Source organism: Cololabis saira, chromosome 5 (assembly GCF_033807715.1).
Source record: "Cololabis saira isolate AMF1-May2022 chromosome 5, fColSai1.1, whole genome shotgun sequence".
In the NCBI taxonomy this organism is placed as follows: domain Eukaryota; kingdom Metazoa; phylum Chordata; class Actinopteri; order Beloniformes; family Belonidae; genus Cololabis; species Cololabis saira.
In genome coordinates, this window is record NC_084591.1 from 30103743 (window position 1) to 30117037 (window position 13295).

The 13295-nt window shown below is 41.0% G+C and overlaps 1 protein-coding gene across 5 annotated transcripts in view; it reads left to right on the plus strand.

Moving 5' to 3' along the window:
- lrrc4ca (leucine rich repeat containing 4C, genome duplicate a) overlaps window positions 1-13295 on the plus strand; it is a 93973-nt gene that overhangs the window by 66634 nt on the left and 14044 nt on the right. Inside the window, exon 1 of one of the 5 annotated variants that reach the window (XM_061721503.1) lies at window positions 4646-4752. The exons of the other annotated variants lie outside the window; for them this stretch is intronic. The gene's annotated coding sequence lies outside the window, so the exon portion shown is untranslated. Of the gene's footprint in view, window positions 1-4645; window positions 4753-13295 lie in introns of those variants that run through there. 5 annotated transcript variants of the gene reach the window in all.

A 13295-nucleotide genomic window follows, 5' to 3' on the forward strand; every position in this document is an offset into this window, starting at 1 on the left:
GGTCAAGCTGAACTCCATCATGAACAACCCCTCTCACCCCCTACATGACACCGTGGGAGCCCTCAGCAGCTCCTTCAGCCAAAGACTGCTCCACCCGCGCTGCAAGAAGGAACGCTACCGCAGGTCCTTCATCCCGACAGCCATCAGACTCTACAACAACCAACTCTAGTCACTCGAGTGCAATAACCTGTTTTTCTGAAAGTGCAATAAACTTTTCCCTTTCAATACATCACTGGTATTTTTGTCTCTTTGCACATGTATATATTATTCGTTCTTCGGGTTTAGTATTTCTTTTGTACATTGCTCATTTTTTATATTGCTCTTTTTTAATTACTTAGCTATTTATTGTTTTTTTTTAGGATATACTTTTTTATACCTTTTCATACTTTCGTGTATATTTTGTAATCATTGTTGAGCGCGTGTATGTTTGCTGGTGCACAAGTGAATTTCCCCTCTGGGGGATCAATAAAGTTCTATTCTATTAAACCAGCTTTGCGCAATGTGCTGTGGGATGCGTGCTGCTGGATATTGTGTGTCAGTAGCCAAATCCTGCTGCAGTCTGTAAGACCAATAACAACTCATCAACTGAAACCTCCTCAAATATATTTGAAAAACAAAATAAAAACTTGCACAACCTCGATCTGGCAGGCTTTGACAATTAACGCTAAAGATCAAACAAGGGTAATGTACAGGACTGTCTCAGAAAATTTGAATATTGTGATAAAGTTCTTTATTTTCTGTAATGCAATTAAAAAAACTAAAATGTCATACATTCTGGATTCATTACAAATCAACTGAAATATTGGAAGCCTTTTATTATTTTAATATTGCTGATTATGGCTTACAGCTTAAGAAAACTCAAATATCCTATCTCAAAATATTAGAATATCATGAAAAAGTATACTAGTAGGGTATTCAACTAATCACTTGAATCGTCTAATTAACTCAAAACACCTGCAAGGGTTTCCTGAGCCTTGAAAACCACTCAGCTTGGTTCAGTAAACTAAATCACAAGTATGGGGAAGACTGCTAATCTGACTGCTGTCCAGAGGACCATCATTGACACCCTCCATCAGGAGGGTAAGACACAAAAATAAATTTCTCAAAGAGCAAGCTGTTCACAGAGTGCAGTTTCAAAGCACATCCACAAAAAGTCTCTTGGAAGGGGGAAATGTGGCAGGAAACGCTGCACAACCAAGAGAGATGACCGCAGCCTTAACAGCATTGTGAAGAAGAGTCGCTTCCAGAATTTGGGGGAGCTTCAAAGACAGTGGACTGAAGCTGGAGTCCAGGTATCGAAAGCCAATGTTCACAGACGTGTCCGGGAAATGGGCTACAATAGCCGTATTCCCATGGTCAAGCCACTTCTGAACTCAAGACAACGGAAGAAGCGTCTGACTTGGGCTATGGAAAAAAAGCACTGGACAGTTGCAGAGTGGTCCAAAGTCCTCTTTGCAAGTTTTGTATTTCATTTGGAAGTCAAGGCGCCAGAGTCTGGAGAGGAGCAAAATCCAAGTTGCTTGAAATCCAGTGTGAAGTTCCCACAGTCAGCTATGGTTTGGGGAGCCATGTCAGCTGTTGGTGTTGGTCCACTGTGTTTCATCAAGTCCAGATTTTAAGCAGCTATGTACCAAGAGATTTTAGAGCACTACATGCTTCCGTCTGCTGAAAAGCTCTATGGAGATGATGATTTCATTTTCCAGCATGATCTGGCACCTGCCCACAGTGCCAAAACCACAAGTAAATGGTGTACTGACCATGGCATTACTGTCCTCGACTGGCCTGCCAATTCCCCTGACCTGAACCCCACAGAGAATTTGTGGGGTATTGTGAAGAAGAAGCTGAAAGACACCAGACCCAACAATGCAAATGAGCTAAAGGCCGCTATTGAAGCATCCTGCGCATCCATAACACCTCAGCAATGCCACAGGCTGATTGCCTCCATGCCACGCCGCATTGATGCAGTAATCCGTGCAAAAGGATTCCCAACCAAGTACTGAGTGCATTAATGGACATTTTCAAATGTTTGATTTTGTTTTGCTGTTATAAATCTTTTTTTTTACTAGGTCTGAGGAAATATTCTAATATTTTGAGATAGGATATTTGAGTTTTCTTAAGCTGTAAGTCATAATCAGCAATATTAAAATAATAAAAGGCTTGCAATTTTCAGTTGATTTGTAATGAATCCAGAATGTATGACATTTTATTTTTTTTAATTGCATTACACAAAATAAATAACTTTATCACAATATTCTAATTTTCTGAGACAGTCCTGTATAATGCGCGCAAGCATAAATTCAGCAGTGTCAATCTTCTTTTAACATCTTCCATACACAATCACTTGTACTTGTACCTAACCACATCAATGCGGTTAGGTTCTCTCTTAGCAGCAGTACAAAACATGTTTATCCACCCAAGCATCTCACAATGGAGCAAATAACAGAGACAAAGGGAGAAAAATTTGCAAAGACCTAAGGCACTGCTCAGTAGTGGAGGAAAAAAGCTTCCTGCAAGCCTCATAACATTATTGCAACTCACAACCCTCTGCCATCTCAGTGACACTTTTGTCAAGTTTATACTGCAGCTCTAGATGTGGAAACAAAGATTAAATAAACTTTCTTTAAAATGGAAAGGGCAGTTGAAGCCTCCATATTAGACATCTGTAATATTACTTTTTTGTCTTTATTTTGGTGCATTATGTAATTTGTGAGGTTCTGAATGGCAATGTCAAATTAATTTTAAAAGACCAGGGGTACCCATGCACAGACGTCACACTTTGGGTGGTCTATACCATAATATAATCACATTGCTTAACGGGGGCCTGATGTCCACATATGTGGACAACTAAATCATTTCAAAAGCTGATGCTTAGTTTTTATACTTATCTGGTCCCAATAATCCAAAAGAGCAATGAAAAATTAAAAATACATACCAAACAGGAGCTCAGGTCTTAGATGGTTCAAAGCTTTCACTGCAGGGTTCATACTTTCTTTGAGGGGGAGGCTGGGTGGTCTAATTTTCTGTAAAATACGTCTGCTCCTCCATAGTAAGTGTAATGCCCTAAAGCGATTATACACTGTCTTTGTCATATTCTGGTGACACACCACTCTCTAGCAGATATCATGTTGACTCAGTGAAGCATTATCAGCAATAATGGCTTCATTCAAAAATAGAAAAAAGATGTGTCGCTGTAAACAGTGAGACACTGCATGTTTACACGAAGAAGCACTGGGCACACAAGCAAAGTCCCTTTAAAGTCTCAGGTGCACCGAGGCTTGCTCTTGTCGTTGCTGGTGGTTGTGCATTACAAGCTACTGCATTATAATACAAACTGCCTTTTCTCAGTGGGTCAAAGAAAGGGCAGACCAAAAACACAGTGATTTAAAGGGGAATGTACAGCAAAATGAAACACAATGGGTATGGTGCAATAACAAAAACTCGAAACAAATTATTACAGACATGAAAAAAGCAGCAATACATTTTGACAATAAAAATCAAGCGATAAGCCTGAACTTGAAGATGAAGATTTTTTTCTCAATACAATCTCAACTTAATCAAAATTGAGTTCATTCTGTCAATCTTAACTCTGTTAATGGACCTTGGATTGGAACTGTCATCAATAACAACAATCATAATGATAACTAGGTATCACCAGTAAGTCATGTGACTAACGTCTGGAGGAATCATATAATAATAACCGAGAGGAACTTATCTGAGCGTCTCTTCACAGATTCATTCAGTCTCTTCTTCCACTCGGGAGCATCACATTAAACTCTCATTCTTTGTTCGTCGTTGGCGTATATGTTTGGCCCCACTTTCCAGGCACTTGCGCTTACAGCATGCCCTTACATGCCTCACTGGTTCTCACAGGCCGTAGCTGACAAGGGGAGCAGCTTTCAAGGCATATGTCTGACAAGAGAAGTGGAAGAACGAACAAATCTGTGCAGGGAGGGATGTTAACCTGAGTGCATAGCTCATGTTAAGGTTGCATTTGTAAGCAAACTGTTTCTCAATCATGTTAGGTTTCAACTCCCTTGTGTTTACCCATCCATATTCAAAACAGTGTTTCACTGATTGTTACTGGAATGTTTGAATTTCATGGCGTAAAGCCCCAAACTTGAGGACTGGTGAATCGAAACCTAAATTTACTAGTGTATAGATGGATACTAATGTCACTGTTCCTTAAAGCAGCACAATGTAACTTTCAGCTTTTGTTGAGTTTGGCGGCTCCTTTGGACGAAAGCGGTAGTGGTTTACCAGTAGTGTGGAAGGGTTCCTACCATGCACCTTTCAAGTAACATAGTGCCAGTGAAGGCTATACAGACCCCTCAGACCATGACAGAGGTGTCATTAAACCTGTTGTAAGTTGATGTACCATCACAATGACTCTGGAAATATTATATTACTGGAAAAGTTACATTGTGCTGCTTTAACTTAACAATATTTACAGTTTCATAGTCTGTATTTTTCAGTGAGTAGAAATAATTCTTATAATTTTCTGAATGTATACAAGTTAGCAGATCTTTTAAAAGATATCTGGAATGTTATTTTCTCCTGTTATTTTTTTAAATGTTTTTTCTAATCACATTACAGGATCCCATCTCCGCTGTCCTTGAACTACTGTAATGCTGTTCTTTGTCCACCATAACATTTGTAATAAAGATTGTCCTCCTATCATGGTTAAGATGAAATAATAAAAATAATGCGTCATATGATGAAGTTCAGGATGAAGGCCACAGCCACTGTGAAGAGGTCCGGTGACGCAAACACACACACACACACACCCTCGCACACACACAAAAAAAACTCTGTGGCAGGATTTAAATGCATATGTATATGGCTTTTAGGTTTTGCCAAATGTGGTATTAACTATATATATATATGATGAATAAAAGATGAAGCGCATGTATTTGAACTGCATTTCTGAATGTCGGTTAATATAGGTTTCAGTCATAGAAGAACTGTTATATTACCTCATTGTACTTTAAGTCATTTACAGGCAGGCTCCCTAAAACAGAATATTTGCTCGGCGATTATGTTAAAACAGTCCATTGGACAAGTTCGTAGCTATCTAATGGATTCTCATTAGTTTCCTTTCACTATACAATGGCTGTTTTCAAATTCCGTTAGCAAACAAAACCATTTTCAGAAGTATCGCTAACAGGAAAAAACAGGGCCGACGATGCAACAATCTTGAAGTCTGTGAATAAGTTTGTATTATGCCAAAAACAACTAGTCCTTCTGAAATGTGACAAAAATCTCACACCTAATACCACTTCTACTTTTATTGTAGAGGTGTGAGTCATGGTACATTACAGGTTGTCTGACCATCTGATACATAACTGGATGATGCCGCAATCAATATTAGTCAGGTGCATCAAATTCATCTCAGCATCTTGTTGTGTATGAGACAGACAACCTGTGTATGGAAGGATGTGTCAGGCTGTAGATCTCCACCAGGGAGTAACTGTCAGTTTGTCTCACTTGGCTAGTTTGCACCAATTCAAAGTACTCGCCTTGTCTGTTTCACTTGGATGGTTAAAACAAAATATACTGAAAAAAGCGATACTATAACTATCTTCCATACATTTTTGCTGTCAGCATCCCTGAACACTTTATTTTGTTGTGCATTCAACTGTATCTTAAGCTGTGGAAAAATAGGACACAGTAGTACACACTTTATATACATGACATCAGGGGCCATGGGATGTCACACCAGATGGTTGAGAGAAGCAAGATAGAAAATATGGACAGTATGGAAATGCTCTTACACAGTTTAACTTCAAAGAAAGATAAGTGATCTGCAAAAATCTGAAATATCTACCTAAATAATACTGAACATCAGTAGAATAATAGAATTAAGTCTGATCATTCGTAAGGAACACATGACTGTCTCAACTTGTCTGTGTCCATCTACCCATCCATATCTTCCCATGAAGGATTATGTAGCAGTCTTCAAAAATCTTCTGAAAACATGTAAAACTGTAGCATACACAAGCTTTAAGATGGCTCACAAAACTACTAAGTTCTGGAAGCATTTTATTGATGAATAATGTGTTTGGGTTGTTGAATGTGTATTTTTTTCATTCTGCAGTACTCGTATGTAATGTAAATGTGTTCTCGGCCATGAAAACTTTGAGATCTCAAGCTTGGAATGTACTGATTCTGGAGAACTAGAGAGGCCAAAATGTTTTGGGCTTGTTCTAGTGCATCCTGCAGAAAATAGATTGGATTGGGACCCAGGGACTTTGGACATTTCCTAAAGCACGGACTTAGCAGTTTTTCTTTTCTTTATTCTTCTTCAATTTTTTATTTCTTTGGCACGCTTTGGTGTCTTCAATAATGTTTAGGTTAGTGACGGAACAGGGATGTGGACTGTTACTGAACTTTTAGATGTAAATCACACCTTGGGATGAAAGCAAAGCTCCTCAGGTTGGGCAATACACAATTACAGAAGTGGCATATTTACCAGGAGGTATGCTGGGAAAGTCACTGGATAAATATTTAGAGAAAAAAGGTGTCGTGGAGAGAGTGTGCTCCTGAAATGGAATTAATATTAGAAATGGTAATAGAAATGGCCACTACCTCAGCTTTCGTTTCAGGGTAGGGTCTTAGTAGTCAATTTGGTTTTTCGGTTGTAGGTTGATTGTGATGCCAAAGACAAGGGGACTTATAAAGGCACATTCAGGAGATGGTGGTGGACATCTTCTGGTCAAGATGAGCACTGGTTGAGATCAGCAGTTCTGTACCTTGGATTGTTTCATAGTTTTGGCCCGCCATGGTTTGACATGGTTTTCCATGGTTAGACACTCCTGACGAGGAGTGTGTTAAATAATCTTCCTTTTGGACAGATGTTTCATGGGTTTAACTAGTTTTTCAGGTTTTACAAGTCACCTCAAACATTCAAACCGTTGTCACCCAGAATGTGGCTGTTTGACCTCTGTTTGAGACCAGCCTTATTTCCTCTCAGAGCCTTTAACCTGCCATTATCCATGGACCGTCACTGAGAGAGGCGGGCTGTGTGAAGTCAGCTCCAAGCACCAACCATCTAACTTCCAGGTTGAGGCTCATGTGGAACTAAGATTTGTTGCAGTCTCTCTGCTGGCGGATGGAGGCTGGCTCCAAAAGTGAGTCAATATCTATTGACTCCCATGTTAAAATATCCCACTTTGGAGCAAAAATAAACATTTACAGGCTGCTTAAAAAAAAACAAAAAACGTTTTGGTCTCAACTATTTTATTTCACATCCATGACAGCTCTAAAGGGGGGTGCATTTCTTTGTGCTACGACAAGACAGTTTATATAAAGCAATAATTTAATATCTAATATGATTGATTGATACTTAGCTCAGCCGTTTTTAAGAACCCGTCATTGCCTAAACACAACAGTAAATTTTATTTCATCACCAAGAGCATGTTAAACGGTATATTCTGCTCTAAATGTCTGGGGGCAGCTCTGGATATTTATAAGCGAGCATCCGCTGAAGAAGCTGGTAGACAAAGCTAATTTTGACTAACATACAGTGGACGTGTTCCTGTTTGCTTCCAGGGCAACATGGCTGCTACAATGAAAAAGAGGGTTAAGAACTGCTCTTGAGAAACAATGGGTCATATGACCTAATGCTTTGTCCATTGTTTTATACAGTCTATGGTCATCCCTTGAATATGTCCACCCCGAGCCTAGTTAAAATGTTAGATATGTGATCGGACAGATTGTTTCTCAGGCTGGAGGAGGAGGTCTGCATGTCCCTGCCAGAAGCTCTGAGCATTTTCTGAGGACCGTCCCTTGTCAGAATGGGATGATTTGGAAAAGTAGGAAAAACCTAATTAAAGGGGTGGGTTTATTTCTTTCCAGTTTCTCTGGTAAGGTCAGCTTATTCTGATTTGTGATTGTATTACTTCTTGGCAAAAGTATGTCCATGTGATTACTAACGCAGAGAGGATTCAATAAAACATTTATTGTATTTTGTCTAAATTCCTTTTATGCTATAAAGCTGCACATGGGAGAGAGACTGAGATGCATGTGATGGGTTTTCCTCCCATAGTGATATCCTGAAAGGATTCTGGTTTATATTTTAAGCGATTGGAAGATTTCTGGCATTATCAATACATGACCTGATTTGATTTATACCCCATTAATCTTCCTCCCTCTCTTTCTGTCTCTCCCTATCTGTCACACTGACCTTCCTCTATAACAAACGTCTTGCACTTCGCAATCTCTCATCATCATTTCCCCTCCATGCAATGCAGCGTGAGAGCCAAAGCTTCTGTCAGTCACTCTTCACTGAAAAGTTCACAGTCAGCAGGCATTCAAGCATTAACTTCATGAAGACAGATCCTAGAAAATCCACTCACTTTCTCCACCTTTCACTTGAAACCAGGAATGTGTTTGTAAAGACTCAGGGGACAGAAATACTTTTGGACCCCAAAAATATAGTCATTAAATGCTTTGCTCTTAACAGTGTCGTCACTCAATCTATTTTGGGGACTTGAGACCCACTTGAAATTCCTGTAGCTCTGCTAAATAATTAAATCTCTTCCAAGAGATTCATAATGCAAAAATGTGATCCACACCCCAGAATTAGAGTGCTCATGAAAGTCTCTGAACCAGTGGAAATTGCTGTGCAGCACAATGTTTTCCCTAAAAAGATTCAAAATATATTTAATTGTGTAGCTGTGCTCCACTTGTAAGATTATAGCATGACACCAGGGTCAGTATTTTTAGCTTATTTTTGGTTCCTCATAATGCAGTTCATCTAATTATAGAAATAAAGCTAAATTGGTATAAATAAGCTCCATTAGCAGAGATCTAACCCTAAACCCTAATCCTAATAATAGATATATAATCCTTTTTATTATATCCTGAGAAAACAACAGAATGGATGATGACTTTGTTGCCCAAAGAAGACAGGACTCTGTGGAGCAGTAAAAACAACGAGTAATAAGAGCCTGGCAGCTGACGTTTATTTAAATCTACATATTCATCTGTTTTTTTCACGTGTCATTTAAAAAATGAGTCTCAGGATAATATTGCTTTCTCACTAAGTGGTATGAGGGCTGTCCCTGAGTGACACTTTGAGGGGAAATAGGAAGAATTGGTTGACTGATGAACACACGTTGACATTTCCATTCTGTTAAAGAAAGAAAAAACCCATAATGGTCACTGTAATAACGACATTTTTAGAAATTGATTTAATTAATTTCCCTTTGGGCATTAATAAAGTTGTTGTTTTTTAGGGCCCGAGCACTTGCAGTGCGAAGGCCCTATTGTATTTGCAGGAATTTTTAGGGCCCGAGCACTTGCAGTGCGAAGGCCCTATTGTATTTGCAGGAATTTTTAGGGCCCGAGCACCTTCAGTGCGAAGGCCCTATTGTATCTGTAGGAATTCTTTGTATTATTTTTCTGACAAAAGGAAGGCCTTTTTGCCCCCCTAAACATGCCCAAAAAGTCACCAAATTTTGCATGCAAGTCAGGCCTGGCGAAAAATTTGATATTTAATGGTTTACATTAATGGGCGTGGCAAAATGGCTCAACAGCGCCCCCCGGAAAACTTTGTGCCTCAAGCCCCACAATGCGGTTTGTCGTACATGCACGAAAATCGGTACACACCTGTATCATGGCCCAACTTAAAGAAAAGTCTCTGGGCGTCATGTCGAGAAACCGAACAGGAAGTCGGCCATTTTGAATTAATCGTGTCATTTTGGCGAAATTTATGCCTTCCTTCGGCAGTTAATACGGCCCGAACCGTAACGTGCACCCAGGTGTGTTATACATCAAAATGTACGTCTCCATCCTCCGACACCACGCATTACTTTTCTCTTTCAAAAGCGTTACCGTGGCGACGCTAGACGCCGAAAGGCGCGCCCACCCTTCATCTGATTGGTTCAGACAGAAAATACTTTGCGCCTCAAGCCCCTCAATACGGTTTGACGTACATGAACTAAAATCGCTACACACCTGTATCATGTCGCAACTTAAAGAAAAGTCTCTTGGCGCCACGGCCGAAACCGAACAGGAAGTCGGCCATTTTGAACATTCTGAATTAATCGCGTAATTTTGGAGCAATATATGCCATTCCTTGGAGAATTAATACGGCCCGAACCGTATCGTGAACCCAGATGTGTTATACATCAAAATGTGCGTCTCCATCCTGCGACTACACGCATTACTTTTCTCTTTCAAAAGTGTTACCGTGGCGACGCTAGACGCCAACAAGCGCACCCCCCCTTCATCTGATTGGTCCATATTTGATAGTTCCCCAAAAGGCACCAAATTTGGCACGCAAGCCAGGACTGGCGATAAATGTGATATTTCATGGTTTGCATTAATGGGCGTGGCAAAATGGCTCAACAGCGCCCCCCGGAAAACTTTGTGCCTCAAGCCCCACAATACGGTTTGACGTACATGCACCAAAATCGCTATACACCTGTATCATGGCACAGCTTAGAGAAAAGTCTCTTGGAGCCATGGCCGAAACCGAACAGGAAGTCGGCCATTTTGAAATCTGATTGGTCCATATTTGATAGTTCTCCAAAAGTCACCAAATTTTGCATGCAAGACAGACTTGGCGATAAATTTGATATTTCACAGTTTGCATTAATGGGCATGGCCTAACGGCTCAACAGCGCCCCCTAGAATACTTTTCTCTGCCATAACTTTTGAATGGTTTGACATAGGAAGTTGTGGGTGGTGTCATGGGACTCTGTATGGAGTCCTTGACCTTCATTGGCCTGAATTAGCCCCACCCCTTCTTCTGATTGGTTGTCCCTTTTTTCTGCTATAACTTTTGAATGGTTGGACATAGGAAGTCGTGGGTGGTATTATGGGACTCTGTAATGAGTTCTTAAGCTTCGTTGGCCTTAATTAGCCCCGCCCCTTCTTCTGATTGGTTGTCCCTTTTTTCTGCTATAACTTTTGAATGGTTTGACATAGGAAGTTGTGGGTGATGTCATGGGACTCTGTAATGAGTTGTTAAGCTTCGTTGGCCTTAATTAGCCCCGCCCCTTCTTCTGATTGGTTGTCCCGATTTTCTGCTATAACTTTGGAATGGTTTGACATAGAGAGTCGTGGGTGGTGTCATCAGATTCTGTATGGAGTCCTTGACCTTCATTGGCCTGAATTAGCCCCGCCCCTTCTTCTGATTGGTTGTCCCTTTTTTCTGCTATAACTTTTTAATGGTTTGACATAGGAAGTCGTGGGTGGTGTCATTTCTGATATGCTAATGGGGGGCGGTGGCCCTGAGTGCGAGGGCCCGTTCATCGCTGCTTGCAGCTTTAATTATTATTATTATTATTATTATTATTTTCCTGACAAAGTGAAGGCCTTTTTGCCCCCCTTAACATGCCCAAAAAGTCACCAAATTTTGCACCCTAGTCAGGCCTGGCGAAAAATTTGATATTTAATGGTTTCCATTAATGGGCGTGGCAAAATGGCTCAACAGCGCCCCCTTGAAAACTTTGTGCCTCAAGCCCCACGATACGGTTTGACGTACATGCACGAAAATCGGTACACACCTGTATCATGGCGCAACTGAAAGAAAAGTCTCTTGGCGTCATGCCCGAAACCGAACAGGAAGTCGGCCATTTTGAATTAGTCGTGTCATTTTGGCGAAATTTATGCCATTCCTTCGAAAGTTAATTCAGCCCGAACCGTAACGTGCCCCCAAGTGTGTTATACATCAAAATGTGCGTCTCCATCCTGCGACAACACGCATTACTTTTCTCTTTCAAAAGCGTTACCGTGGGGGCGCTAGACGCCAAAAAGCGCGCCCACCCTTCATCTGATTGGTTCGACAGAAAAAACTTTGTGCCTCAAGCCCCATAATACGGTTTGACGTACATGAACGAAAATCGGTACACTCCTGTATTATGTCGCAACTAAAAGAAAAGTCTCTTGGCGCCATGGCCGAAACCGAACAGGAAGTCGGCCATTTTGAACATTCTGAATTAATTGCGTAATTTTGGAGCAATATATGCCATTCCTTCGAGGGTTAATTCAGCCCGAACCGTATCGTGAACCCAGATGTGTTATACATCAAAATGTGCGTCTCCATCCTGCGACTACACGCATTACTTTTCTCTTTGAAAAGTGTTACCGTGGCGACGCTAGACACCAACAAGCGCACCCCTCCTTCATCTGATTGGTCCATATTTGATAGTTCCCCAAAAGGCACCAAATTTGGCATGCAAGCCAGGCCTGGCGATAAATTTGATATTTCATGGTTTGCATTAATGGGCGTGGCAAAATGGCTCAACAGCGCCCCCCGGAAAACTTTGTGCCTCAAGCCCCACAATACGGTTTGACGTACATGCACGAGAATCGCTACACACCTGTATCATGGCACAACTTAAAGAAAAGTCTCTTGGAGCCATGGCCGAAACCGAACAGGATGTCGGCCATTTTGAATAAATTGTGTAATTTTGGCGAAATTTATGCCATTCCTTCGGCAGTTAATTCAGCCCGAACCGTAACGTGCACCCAGGTGTGTTATACATCAAAATGTGCGTCTACATCCTGCGACACCACGCATTACTTTTCTCTTTCAAAAGTGTTACCGTGGCGACGCTAGACGCCAAAAGGCGCGCCCCCCCCTTCATGTGATTGGTCCATATTTGATAGTTCTCCAAAAGTCACCAAATTTTGCATGCAAGACAGACTTGGCGATAAATTTGATATTTCTTGGTTTGCATTAATGGGCGTGGCCTAACGGCTCAACAGCCCCCCCTAGAATACTTTTCTCTGCCATAACTTTTGAATGGTTTGACATAGGAAGTCGTGGGTGGTGTCATGGGATTCTGTAATGAGTCCTTAAGCTTAGTTGGCCTTAATTAGCCCCGCCCCTTCTTCTGATTGGTTGTCCCGATTTTCTGCTATAACTTTGGAATGGTTTGACATAGAGAGTCCTGGGTGGTGTCATAAGATTCTGTATGGAGTCCTTGACCTTCATTGGCCTGAATTAGCCCCGCCCCTTCTTCTGATTGGTTGTCCCTTTTTTCTGCTATAACTTTTGAATGGTTTGACATAGGAAGTTGTGGGTGGTGTCATGGGACTCTGTAATGAGTCCTTAAGCTTCGTTAGCCTTAATTAGCCCCGCCCCTTCTTCTGATTGGTTGTCCCGATTTTCTGCTATAACTTTGGAATGGATTGACATAGAGAGTCGTGGGTGGTGTCATCAGATTCTGTATGGAGTCCTTGACCTTCATTGGCTTGAATTAGCCCCGCCCCTTCTTCTGATTGGTTGTCCCTTTTTTCTGCCATAACTTTTCAATGGTTTGACATAGGAAGTCGTGGGTAGT